The 10243-nt window shown below is 38.6% G+C and overlaps 1 pseudogene; it reads right to left on the bottom strand.

The window, feature by feature from the left end:
• Positions 1-9179: 9179 nt before the first annotated feature.
• Positions 9180-9985, bottom strand: LOC112643436 (AP-3 complex subunit sigma-1-like; annotated as a pseudogene).
• Positions 9986-10243: the final 258 nt, after the last annotated feature.

Genomic DNA, 10243 nt, shown 5'->3' with positions numbered 1-10243 from the left:
CAGTTCTTGCTTTTCCATGAAGAATGCTTCCTAAGAAGCAGGTTAATTAAACATTATATGGTCTCATTCATTTGGGGAATATAAAAAAATAGTGAAAGGGAATAAAGGGGAAAGGAGAGAAAATGAATGGGGAAATATCAGAGAGGGAGACAGACCATGAGAGACTCCTAACTCTGGGAAATGAAACTAGGGGTGGTGGAAGGGGAGGTGGGCAGGGGTGGGGGGTGACTGGGTGACGGGCACTGAGGGGAGCCCTTGACGGGATGAGCACTGGGTGTTATGCTGTATGTTGGCAAATTGAACTCCAATTAAAAAAATAATTAAAAAAAAAAGCAGGTTAATTAAGATGCTAAGAAGGTTGGCACAGTCTGGCCAGATCAACATCACTCAGGATATCAGTGTAACAACGTGGGGTTTATTCCTGGCTGCAAAGGCTGTGTTTATTATGCCTTTTGGCACAGAGTTCAGCAGGACCGAAAGGGAGAAAAATAAGGTACTGGTTCAGTTTGTTGCAGCCTCGTCACTTGGTGCAACCCAGAGGTTATAGGAGTATGATTGTTAATACAGCTCTTCATTATCACTATCAGAGCTTGGGAGTTTTAAAAATCTGATAACTGTAAATAGTATACAAATTGGAAAATTTATAAGGGATGGTTTCCAAACCAGTAGTCCATTCACTAGTGACCTCAGAATTACCAGAGGGAGCTTTCTACCAATCCTGGAAAAAAAAAAATTAATGTGTATTTATGTACGCATATGTTGACATCTTGATAAGTCTCAAGATATCTTGATGTAATTGAAATTTGCATTTCTTTTCACCTTACAGAGAATGAATATCTTTATATGTATTGTTTCTGAATATTTTTAATATTTTTTTTTCTAAAAGATCCTTTTTATTAGAGAAAGAGAGCAAGTGCACAAGTAAGGGGAGGGGCAGAGGGAGAAGCAGACTCCCTGCTGAGCGGGGAGCCCAACAGGAGGCTTGATCCTAGGACCCTGGAATCTTGACCTGAGCCAAAGGTAGACTCATAACCAACTGAGCCACCCAGGTGCTCCTGTTTCTGAATGTTTTTATTTTTTTAGATGGTCTTTTATCATTTTTTAAACAGGATATCTTAATTTTTACTGTTTTTTTTTAATTTTTTAAAATTTTTTTAATTTTTAATTTTTTTATTTTTACTGTTTTTAAGAGCTTTTAAAATATTTGCCTTTTAGAAATAGCAATAATGAAATTATTCTGAGGATTCAGTTTAGGAATTAATAAATAATGGAATAGAAAGATGAAGACTTAGCTTTAAGAGAAAATGGTTGTCAACAGTTGATTGAATTATTGACTTTATCACCATATCTAAAAAAATATATGGCACTTTTAAGATAACCTATGGAAGTGAATTCAAGCATCAAACTTAGGCAGACCAATCAATATTGGGGTCTTGAGAATAGACTTAGCCCTATCAACACATTATCTTAGGTCAATGTTATCAAACATTCAAATCCTGCCACTGTTAACAATCTGATTTCATTCTTCCTAAGAAACTCCTTCACTTGCTCCTTCTATGCCTATAGGGAAAACATGTACGAGGCAGAGAACTTGGTTTGATGTCTCAGCAGTTTTGATTCTCATTATGAATTAATAAGCCAGGATCTTGATTATACTTTGCATTCTGGGCAAGAATGTGTTGAGTGGCATTTAAAAATTGATAGTTGTTTTTGCAGTTATATTTCTTATTAATGAGAGAAATACCCTCCTGATTTTATACATCAGTCTCAGAAGCTTGGTAAATGAGTCCGGATCTGGACAGATCTGCTCTGGTCACTTAAATTCCTCTGAAAACATGAAGGTCAGACTTAGGACTCGAGCATCATCACTCTGGGGTGGTTCTCGGGAGACAGCTCTCCACGATTCCTTATACTAAATGGGGCTTTTGGAGTAGTAACAAAGATTCATCTTATTAATCCAGAAATAATTTTTGTAGTTTTTCATTTTATGTAGTGTTTAAGGATACTCAAAGATGTCGAATGCAGAATTCAATTATATATTTATAAATATTTAAAATTTATATACATTTAAATATTTAATATTTATGTTTGTAATCTTTTAAATTTATAATATATAACTGGATACATATAATCTGTAAATTCATATAATTGAATCCATATAATTCATAAATGAGTGGTTATTTTGCATGTTTACCTTGGTATCCCGTGGGTGCTCCGTAAATGCTTGATAATGCCAAGACATCTGTGGCTTCTGCATTTTTAGTCATTACAGTGAAACTGACTTCAAAGCAGGAAGGGAAGTGAGTATGTCAACTGGAGCCTGGAGGTTGGCCCCCGCTTCTTCATGCCTTTCATCCATCTTCAGGATATTGTGATATTTAATTTTCTATGAGATAAATTGCTCTGGTAGATTCAAGAGTGCAAGACTTGGCGTGGTGTGTACAGGAAACTACAAACAGTTTGCTGATGTTTCAGGGTGAAGTATGAGGCCCCTAATGATGAGAGAAGAGGCCAAAAGGATCAGAAGCACCAGAGGACAATTTCCTCATGAAATATGTTTAGGACACCCAGAATTTAGGGGCACCTGGGTGGCTCCGTCAGTTAAGCATCTGCCTTGAACTGAGGTCCTGATCTTGAGGTCCTGGGATTGAGTCCCATGTCAGGTGCCCTGCTCAGTGGGGAATCTCCTTTTGCCTCTCTCTCTCTCTGTGCACCCCTCCCCCACCCTTGGTTCATGCTCTCTTGCTCTCAAAGTCTAAAATAAAATTTAAAAAAAAGATAAGATTTTTTTTTCTGTACACAATTGGGAGCCTTGGGAGCCATCAAAGGACTCTGGGTCAGAGGAATGACAAAATGAGATACGGTTTCCATCGAAAGATGAATGGGTAAAGATGTGGTCCATGTATACAATGGAATATTCCTCAGCCATTAGAAATGACAAATACCCACCATTTGCTTCGCCGTGGATGGAACTGGAGGGTATTATGCTGAGTGAAGTAAGTCAATCGGAGAAGGACAAACATTATATGGTCTCATGCATTTGGGGAATATAAATAATAGTGAAAGGGAATAGAGGGGAAAGGAGAAGAAATGGGTGGAAAATATCAGAAAGGGAGACAGAACATGAGAGACTCCTAACTCTGGGAAACGAACTGGGGGTGGTGGTAAGGGAGGTGGGCGGGGGGTGGGGGTGACTGGGTGACGGGCACTGAGGGGGGCACTTTATGGGATGAGCACTGGGTGTTATTCTGTATGTTGGCAAATTGAACACCAATAAAAATAAATTTATTATTAAAAAGAAAAATGAGATACGCATTTTCCAGCTCAATCCAGCAGAACTGGAGAGAAGAAGACAGCCAGTCAGGAGGCAGTCGCTATAGTCCAGGCACTTAAAGGTGAGGGTTGCCCCTAGGCCAGAGTGCAGAAGCAGGGAGGCTTTGAAAGAAAATATTTGGAGTGGGAACAAGTAAAAATTATACCTTATGGAATGTCACTTTATTTTTTTTTAAAGATTGATTTATTTTAGAGAGGGTGGGGAGGTGCAGAGGGAGATAAAGACCATCTCAATCAGACTCCCCTCTGAGCACAGAGACCGAGGTGGGGCTGGATCTCAGGCCTGACCTGAACTGAAATCAAGAGTTGGACACTCAACCAACTGAATCCCCCAGGCGCTCCTCACTTAGTTATTTTAATTTGAGGATGTAATTTGAGTATCACGTAAAGGCCGGATCAGTAGGAGTCAAGGTGTATCACAGCTTTTTAAACATCCTTTAAAATTTCCCACCAAACCCTCAGGTGTGATGCCTGCTTTCAGAGTCACTTAGGAACATTGTGGAGCAGCTATTGATTTTTAGGGCTTATGCCTCTCTTTGTCCTCTTCCCCCCTTTCTTTTTTTTTATAAATTTATTTTTTATTGGTGTTCAATTTGCCAACATATAGAATAACACCCATTGCTCATCCCGTCAAGTGCCTCCCTCAGTGCCCGTCACCCAGTCCCCCCCACCCCCCACCCTCCTCCCCTTCCACCACCCCTAGTTTGTTTCCCAGAGTTAGGAGTCTCTCATGTTCTGTCTCCCTTTCTGATATTTCCCACTCATTTTTTTCTCCTTTCCCCTTTATTCCCTTTCACTACTATTTATATTCCCCAAATGAATGAGACCATATAATGTTTGTCCTTCTCCGATTGACTTATTTCACTCAGCATTAATTATTACTTATGGGGGGAAGTTTCTGTTTTCCAGGTAAACTCTGACATATCATTACTTGTCTACATCTTTTAGTTTTCTTTCAACACTGCTTTCTTAAGACCCCAGTTCCTAGTGCCAGTTTCCTGATGTTGGAAGGAAAAGCTCTGATAATTTAGTAACATGCAAATTAACCTGTATTTCAGTGATAGCCTTTGGGATAAGATCCCAGGAAAAGAACTCCAAAGGGGTTCCTCCTGAGGGTGGAAGTGCAGATACTGGCAGCTGAGTGGAGAAGGCGGGTTTGGGAACAGAGGGATATTCCCCTCAAATAGCACCACATCAAATGTCAAATATTGCCATTTCGTCATTCTCACCTCTCACAACGGGGTTTTTGATCCAGATTTTTCCACTCATTTCCTTTACACACTTGCGAAAACACAGAATATTTGAGTAACTGGTCAACTGAGCCTTTTGTTTAGTTTAAGTCTAATAGGGATGGAGTAGAGTAACTGGCAGTTTCAAAATTAATTGGGTAGACAAGAAAACCGGCTAATTCAGAATCCCAAGTGACTGTTGAAAAACAAGAGTTAAATTTTACAGAAAAGACAAAATGCAGCCCTTGCCAACTAAGGGTCTACTAGTGGTTTCTATATCCCCGTTCATCTGCACTGTGCCATGCCTTTAGCCCCGAGGCTCCATTCTTCCCAATTCCTTTGGCAATCTTGATGAAGTCACGGGTGATATCTGAAAGGCCCTCGCCTAACTCTATAGGGTTAGTCTTCCGCTTATAAGCTTGGCTTCCCTGCGCTGAGCAGCTGCCTGTCCATCTAGTCTTAGCCTGCTGTGTGAAACTGTGTGGGACAGTCTCTCTGATGGGTTTCATCTCTATTTCTGCTTCATAATTCAGTTCCCCTGCTGGATTTGGAGGCTTGCCTTGAACTCCAGCCCAACTGACTAGGATCTTGTCAACATGCCTAGTACTTGACATTCCCTGTAATTTGGCAGCTGGATACTGTTTCCCCAAGTTCCAGCCACTGAAAGAGGTCTTGTTCCAAATTAAATGGACCACCCAAACTCTGAGGCTGCCACCCACCTGACTTTGTGCATTGCCTTTGCCTGATGACTCCTGGTGTCCAGCAGATGGGATCCTTATTAACATTAGAGATGCTTGGAACTAACACCGCCCTTTTGGAGTATGCTATAAATTATCTTCTATTCCTAGGGGGAAGGCCACTTTAAACCCAGCCAGCGTTCTTTCCTACCACTGATTTTATTTCTAGCTCCTTGTCCTCACACCTACCCTGCATCTATCAAGGCTTAGCATGCCTTGCTGCCCACAATATGATACTAATATGTTAGGAATCTTGTTTGTCCAAATTAGTTTCATTGACGCCAAATTTAACCTCAACGTGATTTAATGTTTTTGCCAAATTTATATTATGTTTAGCAAAGTGTGTAAACCTATGGAATAAGGATTTGGGGGTTTATAGTTCAAGGTAATAGATCTGGAAGGCAGTAGTTGACAAACCAATATTATACTGTACTTCTAAAGTTCATATTAGAAATGCAGCCAAGATCGATGAAGCTCTAAAAGGTAAGTTAAAGGAGAGAATACAAACCTGCTCTTGGTATGAGAAGAAGAATGTAGAAAATAGGTGCTCACTGTTACGTTTTTTAAGTGTCTAAGGAGAAAAAAAATCTTAGGGGATTTTTTAAAGTGGAGTCATTTTGTAGGAAATAATGGTGCATTGTAACCTGCTGAGAAGAGTAGAGGGCGAAGAGAGGAAATAATTGGCATATTGTTTTTTTTTTTTTAAAGATTTTATTTATTTATGATAGTCACAGAGAGAGAGAGAGAGAGAGAGAGAGAGAGAGAGAGGCAGAGACACAGGCAGAGGGAGAAGCAGGCTCCATGCACCGGGAGCCTGACGTGGGACTCGATCCCGCGTCTCCAGGATCGCGCCCTGGGCCAAAGGCAGGCGCCAAACCGCTGCGCCACCCAGGGATCCCAATTGGCATATTGTTGATCAGAGAAAGGACTCCTTGAAGGTTTGATATAGAGCAGCCCATTAGAGGGGACTAATAGTCATAGCACCTGCTCGAAGAATATTTAATCTCTCCTTAATCAGGTTTTGGCAGTGCCTTAAGGTGAGTCAACAATAAACTATAGAATATGCCAAGTTTATTTCCAAGTCATGTTCTTTCTATTTAGATTTGTAATGATGCCTATACTACTTCTCAGGTACTGTGCCCTCTTGGGAAATGCCTTTCCTGGCTATGACGCTGTGGCAAAGACTTACCCCAATCTCCAAACATGTGCCACAAATTTAAGAGAGGGGTAAAGTTAAGCTGAAGGAATACAGCTCTAAAATGTTTGACTCAAAAAAATAATTAAAAAATTAAAAAAAAAGAAAGAAAAAAAATAAAATGTTTGACTCAAAAGTATCAAAGAGTAAATTGGACTTGTTTGGTAGTTAGGTGGAAGCTCTATTGACCCTATAAAATCACTTCATATAACTGGTAGCTAATTCCTCCTGTTAAGATCTACAGAGCTGAGAACTAGAACTCCAGTAAATGGGATCCCACCCCATCAGCTCTTGTTCTTCCATATGATCCTGCCGGAAAGTGTACTAGAGCTGAGCACGGGCCACCACACTGACGTACAGTCCGTCAAAAGTGTTGCACCAAGAGAAATAGGCAGTGCATGTTTACAAATCAGTTGGATAGTGTTTTTTTTTTTTTAATGGAGAAACAGAATAATTTAAAATTATTTTCATCATCCTGCAGAGTGGCCTACTTATTATTGACACACAACAAATAATTGCATTTATTGTCAGTTATACCATGACATACAGTGTTAGCTTCAGGTGTACAACGTAGCGATTTCACATTTACATATGATGCAAAATTATCACCACAGTAGGTCTAGTTACCACCAGTCCCCAAACAGAGTTAATATAATATTATTAACTATGTTCCTCATATGGTACATTGCATCACCGTGACTTATTTTGTAACTGGGGGTTTGTACTTCTTGATCCCTTTCACTCATTTTGCACTCCCAACTGCCCTCTCTTGTGGCAATAATCTGTTTGTTGTATATATTTATTAATCTGGGTTTTGCTTTGGGGTGTTTTGTATTTTAGATTCCACATACTTGTGAAATCATGTGACATTTGTCTTTTCTGACTTGATTCCACTTAGCATGATACCCTCAAGGTCTAACCAAGTTGTCACAAATGATAGGATTTCACTCCTTTGTATGGCTTAGTAGCATTCTATTATATGTGACAAATGATAGGATTTCACATATATCTTTGGAAAAATATTCAGATCCATTTTTTAATCAGTTTTTTTTGTTTTGTTGGGTTATAGGAGTTATTTTGGATATTAATAGATTTATGATTTGTAGATACTGTCTCCCATCCAAGAAGTTGCCTTCATTGTTGTTCCTTATGGTTTTAGCTTGTTATAGTCTCATTAGTTTATTTTTGCTTTATTCTTCTTGCCTTTAGAGATAGACCCAAGAAAAATCACTAAGATCAAAGAGCTTACAGCTTGTGTTTCCTTCTAGATTAATGGTTTCATGTCATACATTCAAGCCTGTAATCATCTTTTTTTTTTAGCCTGTAATCATCTTGAGTTATAAACTAATCCAATTTCATTCTTTTAAATATAGCTGTGCAATTTCCCCAACACTTTATTGAAGAAGCCGTCCTTTCTCCCTGTATATATTCTTGGCTTCCTTGTCATAAATTAATTGACCATATATTCATGGGTTTATTGCCAGGCTCTCTATTCTCTTGTACCCATCTGTGTTCTGCTTTTGTGCCGATACCATACTGTTTTGATTACTGTAGCTATGTAGTATAGTTTGAAATTAGAGTGATGATACTCTTTACTCTTAAGATCGTTCTGGCTATTTACGGCCTTGTGGTTTCAAATAAATTTTAGAATTTTTCTCTGAAAAATGCTACTGGAATTTTTATAGGGATTGCATTGGGGTTTTTGTTGTTGTTGTTGTTCCTTTGAATAGTATATATATTCTAGACTCATGGATTAAATAATATTCTTTAAGTATCTATTTGTGTCTTCAGTTTCTTTTATTAATATCTTAAAGTTTTCAATGTACAGACTTTTCATCTCCTGGGTTAAATTTATTCCTAGATGTTTTATTCTTTAAATGCAATTGTAAATGGGATTGTTTTCTTAATTTCTCTTCCTGGACGGTTATTAATATATAGAAATGCAACTGATTTTTGTTTATTATTATTGTTGTTGTTGTTATTATTATCATTTTAAGTAAGTTCCATGCCCAGTATGGAGCATACACTTAAGACCCTGAGATCAAGACCTGAGCTGAGATCAAGAGTCAGATGCTCAACTGACTGAGCCACCCAGGCACCCTTGTATATTAACTTTTTTAACAGTGATAATATATACTTTTCTTTATTAACTCAGAGGGCCATAAAAATTATTGCTAAAGTAGGTATCAGGCAAGTAAAAAGGTGCTTTAGAAGTCCAGTTACTTTGGAGTTTATTTAAACTGAGAGAAAAGGCCTTAAAGTTTTCATGCAATATATAGTTGGTTCTTTAAATAACAGTTGTGACAAACAGCAGAAAGAATTATGGAATGCTGCACTTGTGATCCACAGAAAACACTAACATTTTGGATTGTACAGAATTTAAGGAAATGTCTCAAAAACTTTTGAAATAATGTAGTAGCCAATATAGAGAGGCATGCCTTAGGTGGGCATAGGAATGTAGTTCAGAAAAGAGAAATATGGGAACTGGAACTACTCAATTTCTTCAAAATCACTGAACAAGAAAATCAGCATTGAACATCCACATTGATTTTGCACAACCTCTATATAGTACCCTGACTTAAATCCAACAGCAAAAGTTAAGACTCTCATTCTCTATCTTTGGTAAACAACTGCATAGTAAATCTAGATGACTTTTCCCTCAGATTTTACCAGGGAGTGGCCTTTTTAATTTTGTATTTTAAAAGAGGTCAGGTTTGGCACTTTTATACTCACGTCACCAATGTTAATATTTCTTGGGATTTCAGGAAAATTCATATTCTTTACAGATGATATAGCACAGACCAGAGCTCACTCTTATTCAGCCACAGATTTCTCCAGTTTATTTTGTGCATCAGTTTGTGTAACAGTCTCATTCATGTTGGTCTCCACTACCATCTCCCCATCACCATTTCTCCAAGAGTACTATGGACCTTGGGGCACAGGAGTGGCTCAGTTGACTAAGCATCTAACTCTTAGTTTCAGCTCAGGTCATGATCTTGGGGTCCTGGCATTGAGCTCTGTGTTGGGCTTACAACTCATCAGGGAGTCTGCTTGAGGATTCTCTCTCCTTCTGCCCTTCCCCCTGCTTGCTCTCTCTCTCTTTCGTTCTCTCTCTCTTATCTTCTTATCTTTTTTTTTTTAAGAATATTGTGAACCTTGTCTACATGGAAAATTAAACCCAGTTCAGAGACATTTTCAAAACACTTGTCTAATGTTTCCACAGATACTTGAAGTAGATCCCAAATGCCAAGTTCACTTTCTGAAGAATACACACAGAAGACAAAACGTCATGTGTATAATGTTTGTAAACCAGTTTGTTAGATTTTCCAGTTAACAATCCTCCTCCTTGGAAATTATAAACATTTTTACCCCTTAGATACCAAATGGAATGTCTCCCTGATGATTTGTTGTTGTCTATCTTCATTGTAAGGTTAGCAGAACATGGAGAGCCACAGCTTCCTGTGGTTGTTGAAGATGAGTGTCGTCTTCATTACCAGGGAGCTAGGCTGACTGGGCGGGGGCCAGCGTGTGAGTCTCCTCCGGGGATTTCACCAGTGATCTTTCCCCACCCACTATATATTAATTTTGTATCCTGTAACTTTACTGACTTTATTAGTTCTAGCTGGGTTTTTTTTAGTGTTTTTTTTTATGAATTCTGTACTAGTGTCTACAAATAGTACAGTTTTACTTCTTCCTTTCCAATTTGTGTGCCTTCTATTTCTTGTCTAATTGCTGTGGCTAGGATTTCC

The sequence above is a fragment of the Canis lupus genome, chromosome 1 (assembly GCF_003254725.2).
Source record: "Canis lupus dingo isolate Sandy chromosome 1, ASM325472v2, whole genome shotgun sequence".
NCBI classification, from domain to species: domain Eukaryota; kingdom Metazoa; phylum Chordata; class Mammalia; order Carnivora; family Canidae; genus Canis; species Canis lupus.
The sequence above is the reverse complement of the archived record's forward strand: the minus strand, read 5'-3'. Positions and strand labels throughout refer to the sequence as shown.